The sequence below is a fragment of the Oxyura jamaicensis genome, chromosome 6, assembly GCF_011077185.1.
Source record: "Oxyura jamaicensis isolate SHBP4307 breed ruddy duck chromosome 6, BPBGC_Ojam_1.0, whole genome shotgun sequence".
Taxonomy (NCBI): domain Eukaryota; kingdom Metazoa; phylum Chordata; class Aves; order Anseriformes; family Anatidae; genus Oxyura; species Oxyura jamaicensis.
This window is the reverse complement of record NC_048898.1, coordinates 16,080,334-16,106,633: the sequence shown is the minus strand read 5'-3', so window position 1 is coordinate 16,106,633 and position 26,300 is coordinate 16,080,334. Positions and strand designations below refer to the sequence as shown.

The following is a 26,300-nucleotide window of genomic DNA, read 5'->3' as shown; positions in this document are numbered from 1 at the left end:
TTGCTGAACCCATCCCATCAGCCCCAATGAGGCCCCGAAGCAGGGCAGTGCTCTGGAACCACTCGCACTGGGCAAAGCTGCTCTGGCGCAACACAGTACGCAAGCTACGTGCTGAACAGGTCCCTGGTGGCTTTATGCACATCATTCCTGCACCTGAGTTACCTTCATCTCAGAATATGGATGGATTGGGACCCAACTGGGAAAGGCCCCTCCGCAAGTAAAATTTTGACAACACTGACTTGCAATGCCCCAGGGAGGCAATGCTGAGGGAGGCATGCAAAGCAGGCACTGATGGTTAGGAAAGTCTTTATCGCTTCCTTATTCATTTTATGCTGCACGCTTCTGTAAATTCCTTTTTCTGTCTTTTCTAAATGTTTATAAGTCTATGTATATTCATGAAACACAATGATATCTTCTTACGCATGCACCAATCTGGGTTATTACTATTAGGAAAGATAAAGAGAAGACAACTTTTCAAAATAATAATTATGTAGAGAATTGCATTGATGACATGCCACATGATACATTAATTCTAATATTTTTATATAAGCTTAATCCACTAAAATTCATTACTTTGGTTTCAGGAACACTTAGACTGGAATATAGACATAAGAAAATAAAAAGTAAGTGGAATGTGGTAGCAGAATAAACAGTCAGTACTAGGAAAATACTAGGGCTCAGATTTCAGGCAAGCCATCACTAGCAACATAGAAAGGTTTAACAAAAACTTCATATTTTAATGTCTTTACTAGCTGTCATCTTAAAATGGTCACAAACTTCAGGTTTCATCATGAAACACAGAACTTTTCTTAAGTTTTCATTGTTGATGCTGTTTTTGTGATTAGACAGAGTAGTAGAGGGGCATATAATACCCAGCGTCACTTTGAATCTTGCTAAAATCTTGTCCTGTGACATTCATCAACAGCAAGTTCTGCTCCTTAAATACTTGCTGTATGAAAAATATATATATAAATATATATATATTTCTTTCATAGCTACATCACCACATTTTGTTTTTTATTGTTGTTCCCTCTGTTGCAGCAGCAAGGCACATTACAAACCCAGAAGACCCATACAATTGAGCAATTTAGATGCTGGAACTAACTGAACATCTCAAAGCAGCTAAACATTACTTATACACAACCTGGAATGCGTAGATAGGTTTATATCACCTACACGAAGAATACTTTAATTCAAAGAACAAAAGACCAAATCCCTGCCTTGTGAAACTCCACTTAAACTGATAAGGTTCACTTCAAGCTGGCTACACATTAAAAAAGATTCCTAGGAACATACTATCAGCAGAGATCTGACCTGATTTCACTTTAAAATAAATCACTATGTAATCAGTTTCAGTGCAAAACTAAGAGTCAGACTTCCCCCCTTCCCTCTGACTGTAAAAAGCTGCTCCGTAACCTATTATCAGTCCCTTTTGACTTCTCAGCCTCCGGAGGTTGTCTGTGTGTGGTCTGCTCACCCTGGGAAGTATGACCAGCAACTCATGTCTGTCTGCCACATTTGCTCAACAGCCATGCGTGGCCCAAAGTTCATGCTGCAGAATGATGCACACATGGCGATGATTAATGGGGACTGGGAAATAAATGAACTGTCCGAGTCACAGGAGAGCTTTGGAAGGGGCATAGAAAGGAGGAGAACAAAGAATCCCTCTCCAGTTTGATCATGCGTTCACACCAACTGTAAGAGTGAAGAAAGAGATAGTGTCTATTCCTAGAAGTAAGAGAAAACAGATTAGATGAGCTTATTATGACCAGGATTTATAATACAATAAAAACGAAGAATATCATATCTGGAAAGGTCATCATAAATGCATCAGCTTCATGGCAGTTCTGAAACTGACAGCAGGACTACTAGGTTAGAGAGATTCAAGTAGTATTTGATAAAGAAATAAGGGGAGATTAAGAAAAATAGCATCCCTTATGTTAACCCACAGAGCTCTGTGATGTAACGTTTCAGAATGCATCTTTCACATAAAAATACCCACCGATTGTTCACTCGATAACTGTACAAGGACAGAGACGTGCGCAGAAACACATGCTACGTGAGGCTGGGGGTCAGCAGTGTTCACATCTTACTGATCATAGTCTTCTTCCTCCTGCCACGTCCGTATTTCATGTATCACCAAGTGTTATATTTATGTGTGTGTGTGTAGATGGAGAGGAGTTTTCACAGCTGCTGAGTTTGCTTGCTATGCCCAGCTAAGCCCCACAAGGCAGCCATCCCACCCACATAAACAGGGGAACTGGAAGGCAGCACTCAGCCCTATACCTTTTACTCCAGAGATCATTAAGTACTGCTGGCCGGTCTCTGGGCACCCTAAAAACAGAAGGAAATATTCTTGAAATCTCTCTCCCTTCTTTTGTCTGACCAGACCAAGTATGAAATACTGTGGATGAAATACTTTTTTTTTTTTTTTTTTTCCTGAAAATCTCAGTAGATAATACATGGATAAGTAATATATATCACAGGCAAGCTTCTCCACACAGAAGCCCACAGCGCTTCACTGTCTCTGCTAGTGGCTGTGATAAGGATGATGAGGTCATCCAGTTCCAGAGTTTCCATGTATCTCACCTGTCTTGTACAGCTTTTCTAATGCTCAGCTGGGAGAGGTTTTGAGACATCTGGCCACGTGCATCACTTCAGGTGGGGAAGATGATAGGATATTACATTAAAAAAAAAAAAAAAAAGTAAAAGGAAATGGCAGAAGTTATGTCTGCTTTCTATTTTTTTTTCTACTACTATTTTCAGTTAGCTGTGTGTTTTTAGCTTCTTGTCTACTTTGACATATTCAAAGAGTTGTGGTAGTCAATGGCATTTACATTTATCAGTTTTTGCAGTAAAGGGCAAAGGCTGTTCCTTTCAATTTAGACATTATTCACTGTCTCTCAGCCAGGATGGATTGCAATCACTCCAGTGAAATACACTTTAGTGAAAGACCACTCTGAAATTGCAACTAATGGAGAACAGTGCTGCATGGGGTTGATATTTTCATTAGTTTGAGTACTACCTCCCTCTCTGCACGACAGCACTGCTTCCACACCTACTGAAATGGCTCAAGAGGACAGTGCCCAGATGTAAGTGTGGGACAGGGCATCCTTAGAAAAGAGACTCACCAGCCTGGCACCCTGTCATTGGCAGGACAGCAGCTCCTGGTGGGGCACTGGGCGAGTCTGGTCTGAATGGCAAGGGAGTAGGCTGAGGACAGAGCAAAAAAGTGGGATGTTCTGGGTAGCAGGACAAAAAGAGCTATCAAAAGCTGGATTGCAGTGGAAATAGCTGCATTTACTTACAGACTTCTCTGAAGTGCAGAGCTCTGGAGAGGTAATTTAAAACAAAACTCAAACATTATTTTTGAAGAGATTATCCTATAAAGCATGAATTAGTATTACTTGACATCTCTCATCCAAGTACCACCCGTGTTGCACTTATTAGTTAAATCCAAAGTACAATGCCATAGAAATTATTATGCAGGACAGTGCATAGAACAGCTGTACATACTCCATACTTGTTTATGTACTCTGGTCACTGGTTGGGTAATAAAAAACTCATACTGTACTCTCTGGTTCTGTAGCATGAGCAGAGCTCCTTTAGTGAATTATGACATTGTATTAATTCATTCCAGGTCTAGCTATTAGCCAGCACAGCGACAGCTCCATTTCCATGTTCTGAGGTTTGCACATATAATAAATCATTGTGGCAGCATAGGGATTTATGTGAGCAGTTCCTCATACACTTACAAATTCATACACCTATCAAAGGCTGTCTTTTGCACCTCGCTTCAGCCACCACCTGCAAAAAGCTTGCTGAAGTTTCAGGATCTGACATGTTCATTGGATCAAGTTATGCAGCAAGAGAGAGCCAGTGGCACCAAAGATTTGCAGGACCTCTTGGAGAAATGCTTAACATGGAAACTCTTACTGTAACTTTCTTGTTCCCCCTCTAAATTCCCAAGCACATTCAGCACACTCATATACTGAAATCAGAGTTATAGCAATCTATACGTTTTGACTGTTCCCACATTTTAAGGCATTAACCATGTCCCAGTTACACTGGCATGGTGGTTTCAGGCAAGCAGAGAGGTACATGGCACATATTCAGCATATTCAGTTGATACAAAGAGGAAAGAAATCCCTTCTGGCCCTAAGCTGTGCTGAACAAGAGGGACAGGATTTTCAGAGAAGTTCAAGGAGCTGGACACTCAAATCTCATTAAAAATGGCTATGTGACTTCATTAAAAAAAAAAAAAAATACTAGCTGCAATTATTCAAAGAACACATCAGTTAATATATTTGGATGTCACGATTCTGGTTTATAAAAATAGGAGCCTAAATTAAGCTCCTAAACCCATACTAAGGCATTGAGGTAAGCGTCCTGGTTTGCAAAAGTGCTGAATACCAGCCACTCCCACTGACTCACAGAGTGCAGTCAGCACCTTGCTAGAAAATCAGGCTCAAATTAGAGCACTGAGATGAAACTATTAATCAGCAGAGTCTCAAACCAAAAACAGCTCATCAGGGGAAGCAAGGAATAGAGAAAAAATGAGACTACAGGGAAGACTAAAGAGATTGCTTTGCAAAGGCAGCTTGAGTTTGTTCTGGGAGAATTTCCTTCAGAAGTTTGACGTTATTAGCATATGTAACATGAAACAGGTCCACTAAAGCAGTCCTTTGCTCGAGTCTGCTAGGACAACAATAACACCAGTTTCACATACTGCATCAGGCATCCCCAGAGACTTTCACTAAATCACATTGACAAGAAAATCAAGACAGAAACCATGCAGGAGAGCTTTGAGAAATAAATCAAAAAGACTAGGCTGATTCTGCACCATGGATCTGTGCATATATAAACCAGCTTCCACCAAAATCATCTCAGACTGATGCTATGGCATCTAAAAATATAGAAGGCAAGACAAGGTCAATGAAGAGATTACATGTCATGTAAGGCTATGAAAAATAAATAATCCTCACTTAACAGTTTGGGAATTTTGTCCTGACTATGTCAACCATCTACTATTGCTTCAGCAGTGGCAGGATTGGGCCCCTGTTGTTGAATATAGCATATTTCTCTGAAATGTTTGAACTACCATGAGTTGATTTTATATTTGCTAGATACAGGTTCTCCCATATGATTAATCTTCTGGTGAATATAACAAGTTTTCTTTACATAGATTCAAGTGCTTTCCATTTACATACATTCCTAGATTGCCATTATATAGTTTTATAAAGAAGTAAATGCTTGGCCTCTTTCCAGAGAGGCATAGCAGCCATAAAGCTCTTCTAACTTGTCCCTTGAGAATTCTCCAGGACAGAGGAGACACGGGACAATTCTACCAGAAAGATCTCTTTCACACTGTGCCCTGTTCTCAGCCACCGTCGCTGGGGGTTTACATGCGTGTTCCAAAAGTGTCAAAGCTCTGTTGAGTCCCGGGAGACAACTTCACCCTGAGAGCTATGAAAGACAAGACAATTCAGAACGGCTTCAAGGCTACACTACATTAGATGGAGGCTTGTCTAGATTTAATGATAGTGAGTGTTACGTCACCACGGTCCTTCCAGTCTTTGGCTTGATTAGTGATTCTGGCCTACATACCTCGGTAGATATGTCCTCCTCTGTAATTATATTTGATACAATCTTGTTTTGACAAATATACACTCCAAACATATTATTATTTCTCAATATATTTTTCACAATGTTCTACTTGATCTATTTTGCACCTCTTATTCATTACTTTAGGCAGTTCCCACCCCAGACTCTTTGCACTCCGTGTTCCCAAGACAAGAAAGAAATACAGTGACTAAGGAGAAAATGTGTACAAGAAGGTGGTGTGAATAACAAAGATGGGTGTGCTTCCATAAATCAGCAGTCACCATGGTCACAGATGGCCTCCAGCTTCAAGACTACCAGGTGACAGTGATTTGTAGGCAGTGCAGCAAAGAAAGGCCTTGAGGAGGCTTGTGAAGGACAGCTGGGGAGTAGCTGAAGTTCAGTGAAGGAGTCCGTCCCATTATAAGAGAAGGTGCCCGAGCAGAAAGAAAGCAGTCAAACAAGCAGATTAATATCAATAGTACAAAGCAGAGACACAAGAATTCTGGTGTGATTGCATTACACGGTAAAATTTTAGCTATGAAAAAGAAATTGCTTCTCTGGCCTTGTTATATGTACCAAAATTGGTATTCTTATAGTGAAATGTGATTTTTGGTTTGTTTTCAGATGTCCAGCTTATCCTATCGTAACAAGCTTTTTTTTGTTGTTTTATTTTTTTCTTTTTTTTTTCCTCATCTTAGAGAAATAATGAACACCCACATGCTGAAAATAGTAACAACTTTCACTGGGAGAGTAGTGAAAGCTGAATATATTAGTATATTGTTAAGAAACTAGGTGCCAAAGAAACCAATCTGATACAATATAATGTAATACTTAATACTCGGTACTTAACCAGATAGTATCTTTCACTAATACCATGTTTGGGTATGGGTAGTGCTTACCAAATCCCAGCTAGTAGTTACATTACTAGTAAAATCCTTTAGAGCAAGTTTTATAGACAAAGATAATATCTCTTCCTAAAGTAACTGATACAACTGAGAAAAAACAGACAAGATTCTGGTAATGTCTGCTTCCTAAGTCTTTGGCAGAAACTCTCCATCATTGCCAGTGGATTTACCTTCTCTGACCCTCTGACTCAAACCTTTGACTATGCCATTCAACTCACTAGGAAAATAACTACAGAGAATAATAATGTCCTGGGTGAGACACAGACGTGTTTAGACTACTTACTTTACTACTATAATAAATATGTTCACTAAAAAGGTTTGTTCCAAAGGACCTGCTGTGTAAGAAGCTAAAATCTGATGTTCCCAATAGGCACCATTCTAGGATAAATTTCCAAGGCTGGGTCCCAGCCCGCTGAAGGCCTGCCAGACAGACACCGTGCCTCTCATTTGCCTCTGGGAGTGATCAAGAGGAGGGAGCCCCATTCAAGTGTCATTGAATGATACTTGCAAACTCTAACTCTAGCAAACTATCACCCAATTTCTCTCTGGATCAATGGAGGAGACAAAATCCTATTCACTGATTTCTGTAGATTTCCAGGCAGGTGGGGAGTAATTTCACACCTTCCTTACTGCCATATATTGAGGATAAGAATCCAAGCATAAAACACCACAGCTTTAGGAGCCACTCACTGGCTCATTTCAGCATCACGCTAACCTACAGAACCAGCTTATTATTTGCAAGACAAAAATTCTGCTTCTGGGCATGTATCTGACTCCTGAAAGTGACGCTTTACAGCTTGAGCAGTGTGCTGCTCTTCAAAGAGAAACTTCAAACAAGCCAACTGTGCTTGAAATATATCCACAGTACGCCGTTACCTTAAAAAAATAAAAATCAAAGAAGAGAAAGAGTGCCTCAGTAGTAGAGACCTGGTAAGAAGGACTCTTCCAGTAGCAGGTATCTGACATTGCTAATTAATGACCAGCTCTGATTTTAGCGCTTGTAAGGAGGGAGCTGAGTGGGAGGAAGCAGGAGCTCCTTCGGGTTTGCCAACCCACATGCTCCTCTCCCTCATTCAGAGTGCGTTGTACGGAGCAGGAGGTTCCTGCCCCGTGTGGTGTGTCCAAACTCTTGCTGAGCATGTCACCAATCTGCACAAGGCTCACACACAAGCTGGAACCAGGCCAGAAATGGTAAAGCAATCCATGCACCCATGGAGTAAATCTAAATGTTAAGTGCTATGTCCCCTCCCTCAGCTATTTTGAGTTTGGGTCAGATGGGAGTTTGGACATGGCTAATACTTTTTCCAGTTGTAGACTACAAGGTGCTACAAAATCCAGGATTCATTTGAGGGCAACTTTCTCTTCCTGGAACCAAAAAACAGCTAAAGTCACAGCTCACCCGATCTAAAAAATCCTGATCTGAATCTTGCCTAAAGCTTCCACACCTCAAATGCCACCTTCTTGCTCTACCCCTGAGAAAAGAGAGGAAACCAAAGACATCTAAAACAACAAGAAGTCTTGGCAAACCAGTCCTGTTACTTTATGAAAAGGTGAGGACATAGATGTGGAGGTTGTGTTTATCCAAAACTTTTTTTTTTTTTTTTTTTTTTTTTTTTTTGCCATGAAGTGATCAGAATTTTGGCAAGCTTGCTTTACTTGCATTTAAGAGAAGCTGGTGACGTTTCTACTTGACAGAACTATCATGCTTTCCTGTGTCATATTACTTTCTTTTTTTTCTTACTACTTGATATTCTGCTAAAAGAGAAACATTTATTAAAGGATTTATTGGGGTTGAAGTAAGGGAAGACTTAGGTTCTGTTGAGACCCTGCGTAGTCAGCACTTGAGTAGTAATCAGAACAACCAAAAGCTCTGTGGAGCCTGGGAGAGCATACATTATTTCCTGTTCCAGTGAGGGAAGATCTTGCAGGTCCTGGGAGCCTGAAAGTCCATCTATTTTCCCTGCCCCCTTTGCTAACTCGCATGGTGTTCATGAACTTAAGTAATAACAACCTCAAGAATCCCAAGGGAAAAGCTCTAACAGCAAGTGCTCACTCTTTCCTCCCTGTAGTAGAAACAGCCATATAGTTGCCAAGTAACTGATAGCATCTTAATTGCTTTTATATAAATGCCACGTTCCATCTGTTTTCTTTCCCCTTTCTTTTTTCTGGTTTCCTTCTGTACCAAAAGGTATGTCTGCTTTCCTCCACTGACTGGTTTCCTTACACCAGCTCTTTCACAGAGCTTCCCCTCGTAGCAGCACGTCCTTTATTCTGATGGAAACTATTCTGTATCTGCCTGCAGACTCTCTTAAAGGAAATACTGCTGCTCTCTGTTCCATGTGATTGCCATTCCTGTAAGAATGAGATCTATGCAATCTGGATGCATTTTCTACATTCTCCTCCTGTTGCGTCCAGGCGTCCATGAAGCACTCAGCACAGAGGGGTTGCTTTTCTCTCTCTCTCTGTTTTTTTTTTTTTTTTTTTTTTTTTTTTAACATCTTCAGAGAGCTCTTTTTGCTCTCTTTTTGCTTTAGAAGGAGAGGGTAATAGGTTCCACACGGTGCAGGGTCAAGCACACAAGGTGCGAGTGATGTATCACACGTAGGCTTCTCTTTGTGTTCTGTTATCAGATCTTTCTCTTTCAGAAGTTGTCAGTGCTGCAGATCCCTGTTATCCAAACACAAACACAGGGGTACTTAGCTCGGCACCTCAAAACTCAAGGTCACTGCAGTGTTCCAAGTATCTCCATGTAATCGTGAAATCCCAGGTAATCTAAGATTCTATTAATTATTCTTCTTGACAAATGAGGAAGCCCTTGAAGAGACAGATGAAACTTGTCCAAGGCCAGCAAGCAAGCAGCAGTGCTACAACAAGTATTTCCTGACCTCTGATCCCAAACCTCAAACTGTGCAGACTCTGGTGAGCCTGAGCTAGAGCTCAGCAAACACAGACAAAGCATAAACTGTAACCAAATGTGCTCGCAGTTTTATTTTGCAAAAATCATTGCACATAGCGGGCTCTTTTTCTCCGACTGTGTATCGGGATAATTTGATGGCTGTAGTTTCCAAAAATCAGTGTTGGTGAATGAGCTGTTGTAACACTCACAGCCTTCTCCAAAGTATTAAAATGAGAAATGTTTATTTAAAACTGACACTCTGAATGCACAAATCAAGTATCTCGGTGTCATAACTGTCAAATAAATTAAATGTGGTGAGGTAGAAACATGTCCCGTAGCATTATTTACATGACATTAGGAATGCACTAGCATGGAAATTAAAAACAGAGCTGTGCTGGGGAAGGAGAAGTAGTAAAGGAAAAAGAAGAGCAGCAAATGCAAGGAGTAAAGATTAAACGACTGCTGATTGCAGGTGCCCAGCTTGAATTTTCTTGGACTTGTATGCCTTTCCTCACAAATGTTGAGTGTCTGCAGTGTGCAGAATCTTTGAAAATAGTTAAATTATATGGATTTTTATTTTAAAATATCAGGGATGAGGATTTGTCCAAATGTTCGCTTTCTCCCTTTGCTCCTCTGTTCCACCCCAACATCAGTGAAGTCATCTTCAGCAATTTTTCTCATTTATTTATTTAGCGTCCCTGACAAAGGGGGGTGACTTAGCTGGATCTCAACTACATTTTGGCCTACCTGGTTTTGTAACTAGAGAGATTTAAAACAAGCCAAGGATGGGTTTAGCGCAGGTAACATGGAACAGGGAAATGAAACTGATCTGCCACCGCCTTTTGGGTGACAACAGAAAAGGCCCTTCCCTCACTCAACTTCCCCCTCTGCATCATGCTGGTAAGATTTACCCCTCCTTTGTAATGTTGGGGCAGACACTTATTTTCTTTTTCCCCTCACCCTTCCGTGAACTGAGGCAGATCTCAAGCACTGTTCTGCTCACAGATTCTTCTGTTTCAAGGTAGGTGCTAAAATGTTCTTCAGGAAATAATTTCTGTTTGTTAGCACTTCTGCTGGAGGCAGCAATAAGAGCCCTGGCTGGTGGTGCCAGAGTGCAGGGTCGCCCTGTCACAGCCTTCAGGTCACATCACACAAAGCTGCAGCTTAAGCGGAATATCGAAGGTTCCCCAGAAGTGCCATTTGATGAGAAAGCAAAGCACGTCTCATAGTACCATCTCTCACCCAGTGCTGAGAAGTTAGAAAGCTCCAGCGCTAGCCTATTTTCATCATCTCACATTTAAAACTAATTTTTAAGACAAATATCAAAGGCAAAGTCCCCCAGCCTATTGCCACACATGCCTATCTCCAGATGCACACCTTGTTTTCACTCAGGTAATTCCTACGTAAAGACTACAAGTCTCTCAAATACAACAGGAATGGGAAAGATAAATATCTAAAATAGAATCTTGTTTCAGGGGAAGAGGTTTGTTACACACGTTTTTGTATTCCAAATACCACCTAAAGACCGGACTTTACAGATTAAAAACTGTGTTAGCTGTCAGATCTCAAACATGGCTTCTCACAGCAAGCACAAGCCTCCTAAAATAATTGCCATGAAGAGCAGATCGAGCACAAATCTGTTTGCTTTGTGGTGAGCCATACTTAGTACAGCACCTAGCAAGAAACCTTGTTCTCCAACTGCTGGTTATAGAGGGAAAAAAAAAAAAAAAAAGCACTTTGCAAGCTTGCGTTTGTTAAAATTTTCTGTGAATTTCACAAGCCGAATGAGAGCAGCAGTATTTGAACGAATACTGGCACAGTATCTCAGAACTGGCAGAGGAAAGAAACTTGACTCACATGTCAGCGCATCGCTGAAGTGATGCTGGTGCTGCAGCATCAGCTGTGGAGGGAGATGAAGGTGAGAGTACATCAAACTGGTTGGTACTGGTCTGGCAAAGCCATGGTTTCCCGTTTGTGAATGTGTCTTGCACCTACCCAAGGGGCTACTAGGTGACCGCTTAGCATGGGTTAGTGCTGCAGCAGCACAGCTGCCACAGGCAGAGAATTTCTCTAAGACAAACTTCATAGCTCAGTCTTCCAGACAAAAGGAACCAAATCCTCAGAGAGTGTAAGTCAGCTCCAACCCATGTAAAGCTGTGCTATTTATAGAGCCTCTGGGAACCTGTCCCCACATAAGCTCTGACTGTCATTACTGCTGAGTTGCATAGATGGCATTAAGTTTCCCACTACACCTTCTATGATTTTGCCAATGAGCATATCCAATCTCAGCTTAAAATCATCCAAGGCTTTCAACACAGAAAATCAGCGCAGGGTGAGATGTCTGACACCTCTTCGTCAATGCTAGCAGAGTTTCTTTTATGGGAGTTCCAGAAACCAAACCTCTTCCTCTTGCAGCATGTCCCAGGAGGCTGCAGAGAATGGCTTTCCCCAGCAGAGATGACCCTGGGTCTGCTCAACAGTGATAAGTGTTCAAACCACTAGCAATCTTTCCTGTGTTGCCCTAAGCAGCACTGCTATCAAAATAAGGCTAGATACCATGATGATAAGAACACCTGGAGTCCTAGTCAGGCAATTTAAAGAGGAACACGGCTTTCTATTTTGCTAGCACAGATACAGCCCAAATAAAACCTTCAGCACTAATACCTGCCTTTCTTTCAAGTAGGTTGTGCTGGGAGCTTGGCTGTGCTTTACCTAAGCGCTTCTGTGGCTGTTATCAGCCAAACATCCCCTCACTGTGTTTAAGCTGACTGGTCTGGGTAATGGGGCAGTCAATGATCTGTAGCAATCCCACCTGCTCCCTTGTCCCCCCAGTAATGAAGGATCTCAGAGATAAGCTAGGAGGAGAGGTGACTCACTGCTGTTCTCCCACCATGTACCTTTGCTTATTGTTGTCACGACTTGCAGTCTGGCTTTAGGCAAGTCCCTTTGCCCCTTGCTCATTTCCCTTGCAGTCCACAGGACAACAGGACTTACTGTCCCGCAGACCTTCACATTGGGCCGGGCCTAGCACAGCATCTCTCAGATGAAGCCACCAGGAACACTGTGCAAGGCCAGCACAGATCCAAGTAACTCCTAGCACAGCCTCCAGGACTCCATCCGTAGTGGACTTCCCATAGCTACGTGTGCAGTCACAGCAAAAGTCTGTTTGGAAGCCTCTCATCTAGCATGTGTTGATCAGCTTTACAAAGTGCTTCATATCAGAAGCTTACAGGAATTAAATACTAGGAAATGTGTGGGCATCGTATTGCTGTTTACTACCACAGTAATTACGTGGCTTGAACTGTGATTTTACTGCTATTTTCCAGGCAAACTATCAGGGAACATAAAGGAATTTTCTATGCTTAAGTAAATATTCTGTTCGTGGAACAAGATGACCTCCAACAGGGAAGGCAACTACTGCAATTCTGGCTGGGACAGATGCCACAGTGTTTTATTTTATTAAAAGGAACATAAATTTGTTGATAAAGTTCTTATCCACATGACCTGTTATTTTGGGACTCAGTAAAATGTCAGCTGTTCAAAACCCACAATAAAATTACAGCACTTAGAACACACCATTTCGGTTGTTCTGACCAGTCTTCTAGAATCTGTGGATTTGTTCAAAAGTTTTGCACTATGGATAAACCTTCTATTTTCATTATAGTTACACTTATCCTAAAATCAAGCCACTGCTAAGCATTTCTAATCCCAAAGATCTGTACCCAAAGAGCAAGGATGACGGGGTACTGCCAGGGGCTTCTCACATCTAACAAGCCAGCATGACCTCTCGAAGAAACAGCAATAGCTTCTGCGTTTCATTTCTGCCAGTAATCTCTCTAATGCTTTGTGAAATAGACCTAGTCAATACGATTTATTTTTAATAAAGAAGAGATCACCGGGACTGATGGAAGGAGAGACCAAGGTGAAATACCCATGTAGTAGGCACGGTTAGCTACCTACATCACCATTAGGAATAAGATATCCACATAAGATATGAGAAAGCAAAGGCAGTGTATTAAGCTATGGAAAGAGACTTTACAGTTAGAAATACAGTTTGAGAAAGAGGATATAATTTCATATAGTGCTTTACCCAGAAGGATGTATCCTTTTTGGGGACAATAGAGCATTACTGTCAGAGATGGTACTACTTACAAGGCCCTGAAACCTCATGGTTACAGATTAACTGTGCTAATTATAGACAACTGCAAGCCACATATGTAGTGCCTAATGGGATGCACAAGGACCATACACTGAAATCCATGAAAGGCAAACATCAAAAAAGGCATTCTGACATCACTTCTCAGAAATCAGCTGTTCTGCACCAAGGGTTATCTTTGAAAGACCCAATTCTGAAGCTGTTACAGCTGCCTTATGTCTGACACTAAGTAGGCTTAAATGCTAGTGAATCCACTCAGCAGGGGATTTCTCCTGTGGGAGGGAATCCTTCTGCAGCATGGGACAATTGCAGCTGTTCCTTCCTCGGCTCCTCCTGTCGGAAATGCAGCTGGGAAAGTCAGCAAGGCCTGGACAGCAACAATTTCTCTGATCTCAGCAACAGCCCAGATAACTTTTAGAGCAAGGTACAAAGGGACACATTTTTGCTGGGACAATTTTAGCACCTAGTTTGCCACAAAACAGGGAAAACACTTTGTTCATTACATCCCTAGCCTTCTCCCCTGCTCTATTCCCATCTGCATTCAGCACTTAATTACATTTGAGAAAACAGCCCTGTACGATACAGGTCTTTCAGAGAGCTGGTGTCCAATTAATTCAGAACCTCACTAGATAACATTTGCTCACAGGTCCACAGTGGCTGGCACAGAGCTCAACTACCATTTCAAATGCATATGCCAACATCTTCTACAGAAGGGAAGCAGAACTTGATTAGAACTCATATGATTTTTTTTTCTAAAATCGCAAGATCCATTTCAAACACTGTAGATAAGTATTTGTAGATGTGCCTATACAAAGAGGAGCCCTGTTAGCTTACGCTGCATAACTGTCACTCCAAACAAAAAGGGTTACCCTATATCTATTGATTAGTCAAAGTGATAGGCAGGGGATTTGGGTAATGTTTTCAAAGATGCTTTTACAGCACTAGGGCACACACTGCAGCCTTCTGTACTCCTTATCTTCTGCCCATCACTCCAATATAAATATTCATCACCCTCCCTCAACTGAGGCAGGTTGTGAGGTTTTGCTCAGCTTGAGTTTACTTAGTTCTCTTGACTTGGATCCAATTTCTGGGAAAGTCTTGGAGCAGTCAGACACCAATTCAAGAAGGGCACTTGAGAACCTCCTTAAGTCTCATTAACGTCAATAGACCTAAGCACCTGGGCTGTTACAGCCTTGCTTATCAGCATTCATTCAAGGAACTGTATAAGCAAGGCATTTAGGGACACCAGAGTTTCTGTTATAGCCTAAAGTTGTGCTCCTTGAGCACACAACTAGGAGTCTAGCAAAATTATAGTTCTCAGACAGCTAAATTAGATTATTCTGAACTTCATTACTTTGCAAATTAGGGTTGCTGGTATCCATCAGTCTAGTTTAGACAGCTCTCAAGTAGTAATTTTCTCTCCATCTTCTTCTCACACATTTCTGTACTACAGAAAAAGCCATGTCTAGGAGATTCTGCCAAGAGTGCAAGCAAAACACTAGATAGGACAAGATACATAAGAACAAGAAAATTCAAGCAAAAAAAGTGTTTTCAGCTAAGGTATCAATCAGCCCTTCTTAGACTTATCAGCCTTTCCCTGGCCACAGCAGTCACACTCCAGCAGATCTAAGGCAACACATGGGGGAAAGAGAACAAATCCACTTGTAAGGGAATTCCAATAGTTTGTGATAAGATTCTAGGTGTGAATTAGCCTAAGTAGTTTATCCTCTGGTCATTTCCATTTTCAAACTCCTGTGCAACCCATATTTTTCCAAAGGCAGAAAACTGCCTGCCAAATCTTATCTTGTAGTTAAGCACAGTGCTACATCTTGAAAACCCATTTTGGGAGAAGGGCTGGGCTTGGAGATGATAAACAGGATAGGAGAGTTCAATGCTATGTGACCGCTCCTCAGTTCCTTCCAAAAATAAACTACTATACCCCTTAAAACAAACCTTGACCATGCAAGATATTAAAGCCCTTAGCTCAAGCACTCTTTGTACACGACAGGAGGAGATGTTATCAGGAGCAGGCCAGCCAACAGAAACAACTGCTAAAGCAAAATCCTTTTGTGACCGGTGCATTGTTTCTGAACACCCAGCAAGAACCAGTGGGTGTCCCTCACTGGAACAGAACGACCCTCTGTAACAGCAAGAAGCTTTGCAAATATCACTAACTACCATTCAAACAGCAAGACACTGAAAAAACACAGTGTGAGGGCTCACATATGCTTTGTCACTTCTCTGTCATTCCCCCTGCCTACGCACAGCCGCAGTCCCAAACAATAAAAGGGAAGGAGGCTGCTGTGCAGTGAGTGGAAAGGGACACGGTAAGGCAGGACCTCCTGGAGCCAGGCTCAGAGAGAACTGCAAGCTGCTGCAAAGAGCGCAGCAGGAACCTGCAGTCTGACTGAAGTTCTGGCTACGCTACCTTACCAGGGAACAAGGGCACCCAAGGGCATTTACCACACCTTGCACGGATGATCTGCAGTTGGAATTACACTGCCTCCTTATGCAGCTGAGCACAGACTTTGGCCCGTGCAGGTGGGTTAATGCCCTGTGGAAAGCCATCCAGGCCTTTTGGAGATGAGTAACTGTTTCCTCACCAGAGGAGGAAGGGGTACCAGAGACTCACGAGAGTCAAATTTGGTGACTGGTCTTTGGCACACCATCCACACAAGAACCTTTATTCAAAGCATATGAAAAAATACAGAGGACAAGCAGGAATTATGGTGTATATATAGGCCATACAGCCAGAACAAGAAGAGGTATAAAACACAAAAAGTAGCTAGTAGGAGAATGTAAGAAGAGACGAGACAGAGAGGTCCCACCCGATGATGTGCTGCCAGTATTTTAAAATAACAGCTCCCAGCAGCATCTCCCCATCATGTGACGGATCCCACACAGCAGGAGTGGCTGTGCTGCAGGGAGAAGCGCTGGGTGGGTCAAGGAATCTGTTTGCTCTTCTCTTGTTTCTCCCCATTTAAGCAGCGTTTTCATAAACACAACCAAGGAGGGAGGTGGCTCCACTTGGCAGACAGGTTCCTCCTGAGTAAATAGGCTGCAAGTGTTTATTCTCTGTTCTTGAAAGCTGGAGTGAGCGCACTTGATAGCTGTGCACACTGCTCAGCAGGCATAACTGAAAGCAGTGCTAAAGGCTTTGTGAAGGGAATTAGATTGATCTTGCCCTCAATATTGCTCCTTTCCCTTTCCCAAATACCTGCTCTTCAAGTATAAGAAGATGCATTTTTATAGTAATGTAGTTTTACTCCCCAAAATCGCTTGCATGACCCTCAAAAAGAGATGACTGAGTAATAACCAGAAAACTCAATGTGACCTGTTCCACCAGTGTTGGTTCCCCAAATTTCGGTGACTATCCTCCCAATGCACAGTCGTCCCAGACCTCACAGACTGACATATTTACAGCATGGGATAAGAAGGCCTGAGACTGTTTTCCCACAAGCCCCTCTCCTGTTAGACTCTCATTTGTTTCCTGAGCACTTTTTGGGTCCTCAAAACAGAAGAGATGTAAAAAACACTGCAGTGCAGCACAGCTCACCCCCGTGCTCACTCGGCGATGCAGTGTGGGAGGAACTTGCTCTTAAATCACCCATTTCAGTCCTTTTCCCCCACACACATACAGATGACGCTTAATTATAAATGACATATTTCTGCTGCAAGGATTGCTTCATGTATTTCAGCCACCAAATGCTAAAAAATCCAAATCTTTAGTCCCAAACCAGGTTCCCAAAAATCTAAGCTTGCCAGCTCATTTTATGCTGGCTAAGAGGGAGACAAATGAATCTACCTTACATACTTCTGTCTTTTCACACTTAATGGGCAGGTATTGGATCGTCCTCCAGGGAAGGGTCCTATCAAGGCTGAGACACTGAGGTATTGCAAAGCAGCTTACATGGAGGCTGCTTATGATTTATGCGCTATATGATTAGCCAGAATCAGTCCCTACGGTTCAGCTTGCAGATACTAGTTTGCCATAGACAGAAATAGTAAGTGATCTAAGCAAGTATTTTGCTATTTAATATCTAGTCTAATTAAGAGATTATTAAATATTTGGGAAGTAACATAAGGTCCATGCCCTGTAAGAGATTTCTTGTAACACGAGAAAATCACTTTTGTATAGGTTTAGAGTGATTAATGAGAGGAAACCAGCATTAGAAAAATAAATAAGAACCAGAAACATGCAGGAATGTTGGCAAAGAAATAAAGAGGCCCACCAGCAAATAAAAGCAGCACTGTGATCTGGGCTGAAAATAGTTCCCCAAGTAAATTTATCATCTTTGGTACATTTAGTAGATCCGTGTGCATGGTGTTTGGGAAATGGCACACAGCGCTGAAGATGCTGTCATTTAAAAGGGTCAGGTTCTTCACCCCAGGGTGAAACAAAGGTAATCTTGTTTCAGAGAAAGCAAGACAAAAAAGGATTTGTGCTCTCTGCAGGACTGCTGTTCAAGGCAAGGAAAACAGTGACAGCAGGCAAAGTCCTTACTCCCGGTAGCTTAAACATAATCTGCACTAATAGGCTGAACTTGTCCAAAGGGTCTGAGTGACAATCAGAGCCAGAATCCACAGCATGAGAGAGCTAAAAGTCAGTTTCAGCATCTTTGCCACTGCATCCAACCTGATCTCACCAGATCTGGGGAAAGGACCCCCCTCCATCACGTACTGCACCCTCTCCATAATGTGTCCAATCACAACCGCAGAGCATCCTGAGCTGCCTTGCACAACCAGCTTCCACAGTGCCCCAGCTCACATCAATCACGGCATTCCTCATTTGATGATTCTGAGCCCTCTGCTCTGTGTTTTGGATACAAACCACTATTGGTAGCTGGAGGCCAAGACTCCCAGAGCACGTGTAAGTCGCACAAAAACACAGGCAGGCTCCAAAAGGTGCATTAAGCTCCTACTCTTCGAACTGCAGAACATCTGTCTCTGGAGGCAGCAGGCTAGTAGCTGAGGATAAACCACAAAGCTGAATGAGAATATTAATGTGTGGTTTCTCATGGCTAGCATCAACTTAGGCAAAGAAAAATTGCCAGAGCCAAGCCACAGCCATGGTGATTCAGTCTATCAGGGACCACCTGCTGGCAACCCCTAACCTGATAGCAACGATGCTTTCCACAGGGCCTGTGCTCTGCCACTGTGATTCAAGAATAGCACGCACTCCCTGCTCAGGAGGAGGAGGAGGCCACTCACTATTTGAGGACTAGAGGGAAAGCATGATATAAAGATGTCAAACTCCATAAAGCTCACTCCATTCTAGGCACATTTTGCAGCCATTCATTTATTCACAGCATTAAGAGCCTACATACCATTTCTAGTTTAAATTTGCTGACTTCTGCTTACCACCACTATCTGTCTGTGCTTTAGTCTGAGCTATCTAGATTGCATTGCCATGGTGAGATATTTCACTCTGCCAACTTCAGCTAAAACCACGACCTCCAAGCATATTTTATTTTTTAAATTGCACAGGATTTGTACTAACTGTAGAAATTCTCAGTTTTAGTGAGAAAACTATATTCAGTTCATTGAATTTCTCAATGGCAGTTACTAGGATCCCCAACAGATAGCTGAAGAACAACCTTTTATTATTATTATTATTATTTTAAAAATAATTAAATAACTTTAGCTGCATGAGCTAGACAGAAACTAAGATCTGGCTTATTTCAGAGGCTCCACCTTGAGAATTCCCCTGCAGGATATGGCCTGGCTACAAACAGGACCAATTCAGAGCCCAATAACAACACTGGATTAGAAAACATTACTGACTGCATATCCCATGCACAGAGTAGTGTTAAATTGTGTAGGTTTGTTTGCTTGTTTTAAACCCAGTTGATGACTAGATGAGGTCACTGTCTTTCAAAATTCCTCAAGCTTTTCAATCCTCAATTGTTTCTTTGTCATACCAAGAAGACTTTTTCAATTACTTTGTACATTTTTTATTTCTTTAAATAAAAATTATCTCTGGTCAGCTTCGAAGCTTTTTCTGATGTGCAGTTTAACACAATTTCACAAGCTGCCAGGTCTTACGAACTCACCAAGGGCAAAATGTTTAATGTAATTTTCTTCTTGAGAGACAATCCTGTGGTACATGGTGATTATCATGGCTTAGCAGACAAAAGCAACCTGATAATCTAAGGTGCTTTATATTTAGAATTTTATTCAAGTCACTTTTTTAACATTTAAAATGCTTAGAAACACATTTAGCAGGGAAAAGAATTGCCACTTGCAAAATACAGATGACAAGGAAAAAATCTAATCTACTACATTGTGCAATTACTACAAGACAGTAGTTGAAGATTCATGTCAATAGCAGTGATTGAACATCTTTTGCAAATAAAGGATAACATCAAAATGGCCAATATTTTACCCTTATTACAGATAATGATACAGTGACTGCTACTGCTGAGCCGATCTGAGCAGCAGATAATGAGGCCAATCTCCATGTTACCAGAATCTCAGTGTTACCTCACGTTAGAAGCAAAGGAATGAGTAAGCATATTAATGTAGTCATGCATTTTTAAAATACACACTTTTAAGTGTTCCCTGAGTCTAGCACTCCTTAAGGCAGTAACCCCTGCAGGGACCACTCTGACAGTTACTCGGTGCATGGATGTTACTAGGCAACATTCACACCATCCTAAGCAGTTGGCCATGCTTGTGTAAGACCAAGCAAGGAAGGGTGACGCTGCACAACTGAGGGCAGAGCTGGATCCGGACACTTTGAATACAATGGAGCAGCCCAGCAATGTAACCGTAAAGAGCTGTGTGGCTGCCCGTTTGTGTACATTAGGTTGTACTACAGGAAGCATACAATTCTTTTAGTCACTAACACACATTTCATCTGGCAAAGTTTATACCTACTTGCAGAAAAATGGTGACTGATCTTCACTGGCCTTGTCTCTTGTGAAATTTTCTTCTCTGTGCTGAGTACAACATGTCTCTCTTTTTAGGTTTCTTTTTCATAGCTGCAAAGAAGAGCAAGCAAATGAGATTCTGGGAAACTCAATGAAGGAGGTAAACATTTTTCCCAGAGCCTTTGCATCACTCTTGGGTACAGATATTTTATGACCAAATAAAGTAAGAAGTCTGTTCTCGTTAAGATTCGGTTTTGGAGAATGTAAGAGCAATTTTTACAGTCGGGAAGCAACCTAATGACAAAGTAGCAGTAAGCTTGTAATGCTACTGTTAGAGGCACTTATGTGAAAAGCATGGACAGCACAAAAAGGTTTTACAGCAAATTGTAAGTGCAGGGGATCCAGTGACCTCAGCAGACCCACATCCATATTTGCAACACTTGTCCCAACCAGATGTTCCAGGCCTGCATCTAGCTATAGCATTTGCAGCATTTTCTTAATGAAGTCCAGCATTAGACTGTACTTTCATTATTCTATAAAGGAACCTGTTTAATTCAGTGAATCTACTTCTGTAAAGTGATCAACTGCATTGGAAAGATGTAGAGTATAAATCTCTCTGCAAAAGTTGTTGTGGTTCTGATTTTTGAGTGTGATCTGCTGTGAAGTCATGGTTCTAATTAATTTTGCAAGACATGCTTGAAAACTGATGTAAGCAATTGCTCATAACAGAAGTCTTCAACAAACATTTATGAAACAAAAAAAAAAAAAAAAAAGGAACACTGAGTTTAGAAGTGTGCTCCTTATTCATTATTTGAGCTCCTAGTAGCGTGAATAAATTGACAGTTTTAAGGCAGCCAATTCAAGGCTGTTTTACATCAGTCATCCACCATTTATTTTTTTTCATTATCCTAACCTACGTGGTACCCATTTGTGGCTCACTGCATGACTCAAACCACAGTGAGTACACAAGATCATGCACAAGTGCTCATGCAAGCACATTCTGCAATTATTTAATTCTTCTTTTCCCAGGAACGTTTTTGTGAGCAAAAGACTGCATGGATAAATACTAAGAAACAGTAAGTACAGCAAGATTCAAGGCTTTTCAGTTCATTTTTTGGTTGTTCATTGGTCTGTTTGTGCCATCCTTTACTCTTGCAGAAGAGTTGTGGCATTTTCCTATTTCTGCCATGCATGTGTTTATATCCTGTGCTAACAGAAGTGGTATCAGTTGCACAGAGCCATGCACTAGTGCAAGCTGGAAGGCAGCTGGGCTGTGTCAGAGCCTAAGCTGGCAATCTTTGCAGCTCTTCTGATCCAGATTTGGGATGACTAACACCAACCAAGGATCCTGCCCTTTACACGCTGTCAAAAGGGGAGGACTGTGGAAAGTGATTCCCACGGGATCAGGTTTTGTGTACAACTCCTGCCATTTTTTATCTGCAGTTTTCCATTAGTCTAGTTCATAATTTTACGAAATGTCACTCCAATTATCTTTGGTTTTGCAATTATGTAATTCCACTCCCTTTCCCACCAACTCCACTACTGCTAAGGATTCAAGTATAAAGTCTAGAAACAGTTGTAGGCTGCTGGGCTGTCAATTAAACAGATCAGGACAAAAAAAAAAAAAAAAAAAGAGAGAGAGAGAGAGAGAGAAACCCAACTGCAGACAAGTAAAAGGTTCTAAATCTTCTCCTGTTGACACAGCAGAACTACAGTACAACACAAACCTGTCCAGGCTTGCTAGCTCCAGTAGCACTGGAAGCTTAATACCCACTATCACTGCTGTGCAGATTATCAGATCCATGAAAACAGTAGGATGCAATGTAATAAAAGAATATCTGTCACAACTCTTCCATACGGTAAAAAGTCAATGTCCCATTCCTGCAAACTAGTTCTTCTGCAGGGCTCCATAAAGAAAGAAAAAACTCAATTGCATCAATTGTTTCTATACTGGAGCCTGATTTTTTTCTGGGCTCATGTTCTAGGTGGAACTACAGCCTCATAACAGACTGATATCTCCTTCTACCGTAACTGTTAACTACAGCTTTAATTATTTTTATCTTTTTTTTTTTTTCAAAGTCATTTTAAAATTATTACTTGCTATAGTTTCATTCACTTAGTTTTCACTTTGTTTCCACAGCTCCCAGATAGGTGAAATGCCAAGCACCTCCAAATCAGAGCCTATTCCTGTGTGGTAAGAGAAGTGTTACTCAGGACACACAGAAGTCCCTTTAGAGCCTAACAGCATTTCAGGTTTATCATAGAGACAGTCCTAAACTTATGGATGTCTGCTCACAGAGTGCCTATAAGAGGGCATCTTCTTAGGCTGGGACTTTTGAACTACATCAGTGACTTATTTCTGAGCCAATCTGTGCAGCAAGCACACAAACAACCCTAGTGAAGCTACCAAATACACTAAAATCTCACCTCCAGAATAGGAGTTTTTAGGATGTCAGCCACTTTAAACATGTAAATAATGTTCCAAACCTTCTGACCTAGCCATCCAACGTTTTTAATCCATCATCTTTGAAGAAACAAAACAGGTAAGACTCAGGAAGTCGAGATGGGAGTCCTACATGATATTCACAAGGGCTACAAAACTAAATTCTAGATTGAAAAGAATTGGCAACCGCTTCATTCCAAATTCGTCACCAGCACAAGCAGGTGTAATTTCCAAATTTATGCCAATTTGCAGCCACTTGTTCTGAGAACTTGACCTTTCTCGTTCCTGCTTCCCCCTGCCCCCCAGCCCCCTCTTGGTTTTGGCACACAGCCCAAGACTGCATGCACCAGTTATGCAGTTATAATACTTCAGTCTTAGTTTCCTGTAAGTGGTAAGGACAGTCAAAATGCACATCACAGGGCCATTATAAATAGTTAAAATCTAGACAGCACTCCTAGAAAAAGAACAGATTGAAAATAGCAGCAAAGAGCTAGATCTCACAAGACACAAAATGCTGAAAATTGAGGACTCAGACTTAGTTTGATGGAGAAATCAGCGCAGAAGGCAGTACAGTTTCAAATATGCTTTTGCATCTGTTAATAGGAGTTAAAAAATATATTACATTTTGGTCAAGCACAAAGCATTGGGCACACATGATACATGTCAAACAGCAGACTAAAGGTTAGAGAGGGATTCAGTTAACTGTTACTACACAGAGGCTTCATTAACCCAAGGATGCCTCATCCAGATGTTTAAGTATCCAAAGGCTTAAAGTGTAAGCAAGCCAATAGGTCAGCAACACAGGCTTTTCTATTAATCTAATAGGGGATTTTAAAAGCTATGTGGATTAGCCAGGCCTGGCTGTCTGGTCACCATTTAAAGATTTTGCTGTCTCTTTTCATGCCAAATCTCAGATTTCTCCAGGACAAAACTGCTTAAAATAGCAATTTTGAACAAAGTTTTGAATAAAACAACCTTATGGATAATTTTTTGTTGTTGTTGCTTGGCTTGGAGGTCCATTTACAGTCTGCATCAAAACTCCTGTCTTATATCCCTTCCCTTTCAGTTGAAGAAGGCTTTGACAGTGTCTCTTGCATTAAGTCACTTGCTTTTAGTTTTATACCCTAGCAGTTTGGTAAGACCTCTACGTCAAATGACATTAGCACAAGACGTATCAGATTAACAGCTCTGAAGACCAAAGACCTGGCTACAGAGAGCACCCGCCACAGGGGAGTAGAGGACCAGGTTTTCATCCTCCTCACCACGATCCAGCTGGCAGATATAAATGTGGGCTTCAGCAACATGTTTCTCTGCATACTATAATGGTAGCCACTCTCAAAAGCTGTAGATGTCTAATTTGCACATGCACAGAGCTGAACAAGCGCAGAAGAAATGGCAATGAGAAGACAGCAAGATTTTTAAAAACATCCTAGAAACGTAAGGTCTTCTTGCTGTCATCTGCCCTTTGAAGCATGCACAAAGGGTCACTCTAGATGCAATTTAGGAGCTGAGATGTGGTAGCTGGTGAACTCAGTTATATATGTTAGTTTTAAAGAATGAACAGTATATGAATGAGCATAACCTGCTAGGTACATGTGAGTTCTTGAAGTTGGCCAGTGGCCACCAAAGCCATTTGGATGCAAAAGCTAAATACCTAATTGCAGCCTAGGGTTCCCGACACCATACCTGCAACACCAGGCCTTCGGTATGGAGGGAGCCTCAGCAGCTTGAGGAGCTGCAGAATAAGCCATAAACAACTCATTTGCAGTGTTAATAGAAGTTTGGAGGGCAAAAAGAAATCACATCACGTATTCATTATGAACAGCTACTACACGTACATAAAGGCTTAAGGCTAACAAACTATCCTGGGCCGTGTTCTTCAGCAAGCTTCAGTTCTAAATTCAGCTGAAGTTACTATGGCAACAGGACTGTTAATCCCCATGGGTTATATCCCGGTTCCTGCTACTGATCACATTTGACAAACCTAACAGGCTATCAATTTACGTGTAGTTGTCTCCTTCTTCGGGATATGAAGTGCCTTTTGCTGGGTTGCAGGGAATACATGGCTTTTTTATTTTCACTTGGTGTTTCCTTTAATTACAAAAATTTTAAACCGAACTTGAGCAAAGCATTAAACTACAATTAAAAAAGTAAATGAGGTCAGTAGTTTGTTGTTACTTTTCTCCATTTTCTTCTTGAAGAGGCATCAGCGGGCAGGACTTGTCTACACCTCCCACGGACCTGGTGGCGCTCCGGCTTCACAGGAGCTTGTGGCAGAGACAAGGATTCACCGTGCTCCCGGAGGCCTGGCTCCAGACCAAGGTCAGTCACCAGCAGTTGCTCTAAAACAAGTATGTTTCTTTAACAATAAGAAAGTAGCACTTCTCTTTTAGGGGATATTTTACGGCAAGAGTACTCCCTTTTAGGACTTACAGTTGTATCTCCCCATTCAAATGTTTTCACTGATTTCAAACTATGAGTAATTTTAAACTATTAGAGCTTACCAGCTGAATTTCAAAATAATGTAATCAGTTTCATAAAGCTGCTTAAATTAAAAGTGAAGTTAATTTGAAGCTTAGTCTTGGGGAGAAAAAAGCAAACCCAACAACAATATTTAGCAGCTTTGAATATTTAGCAGTCTTAAAATTAGAATTTCATATTTTTTCCAATAATTAGTATTTGTAGCATAATTACAGTTTGCCCGTCATTTTAGTAATCCTTAAAGAGCTTAGCTGCAAGTAGAGAGCAGTTATCCAATGCACAAGAATATTTCTATCTAGTGGAAAACACTCAAAGTCCCTTCAGCTACAGGGTTTAGAGATCCCCATGGGTGTGGGGGAGAAGAGACAATATAGACATCACACACATCATTTCCAGACATTTAAAGCTTGTGAAGTGAATTATAATTTGAGATCACAGTCAAGTGCCACCAGAGAGGCTCCATCATTTGGGTTAGTAAACATTCAGTAATGTCATCATTCCAAAACTTCTGTAAAGTCTGAGTGTCCTCAGAATCTGACTCTCAGCTCAGCTCAGACTTTGGAGAAAGCAATTTCATTTTCATGTTTTACCACTTCACCCCACATCTTTTCCTCAGGTACCATGTTGGCTTGGTACCAGCCAGTCCCCCGGAGGTAAAGTTTTCCCATTGACAGCCTCTGGACCCAGACAAAAGATTTCAAGTCAATCTCTTGAAACTCTGGCCCAGTCAGAGAAGTTATTGCAAAGCAATGCCTCCAACAAGCCCTGCCCCAGCCATAGTATCAGCTGGGAGATTTATGACATATCAGTGTCTACCTGCTGTTTACATATTCATTGAAGAGCCTCTTCAGAAGTTTGTACGTGGTATGCCGTTTCCTTATCTGGGTCACAAGTACAAAACATACTACCCTGACCTTTAATTTTGACAGAGAAGCCTCAAAGA

The 26,300-nt window shown here is 41.5% G+C and overlaps 1 long non-coding RNA gene across 1 annotated transcript in view; it reads right to left on the bottom strand.

Annotated features, from left to right (window-relative positions):
- The window catches only part of LOC118169332, a 41,345-nt gene that overhangs the window by 7,489 nt on the left and 7,556 nt on the right, over positions 1-26,300 (bottom strand). The window contains exon 2 of the long non-coding RNA XR_004752025.1: positions 20,441-20,544. This is a non-coding gene — a long non-coding RNA (uncharacterized LOC118169332). The remainder of the gene's footprint in view (positions 1-20,440; positions 20,545-26,300) is intronic.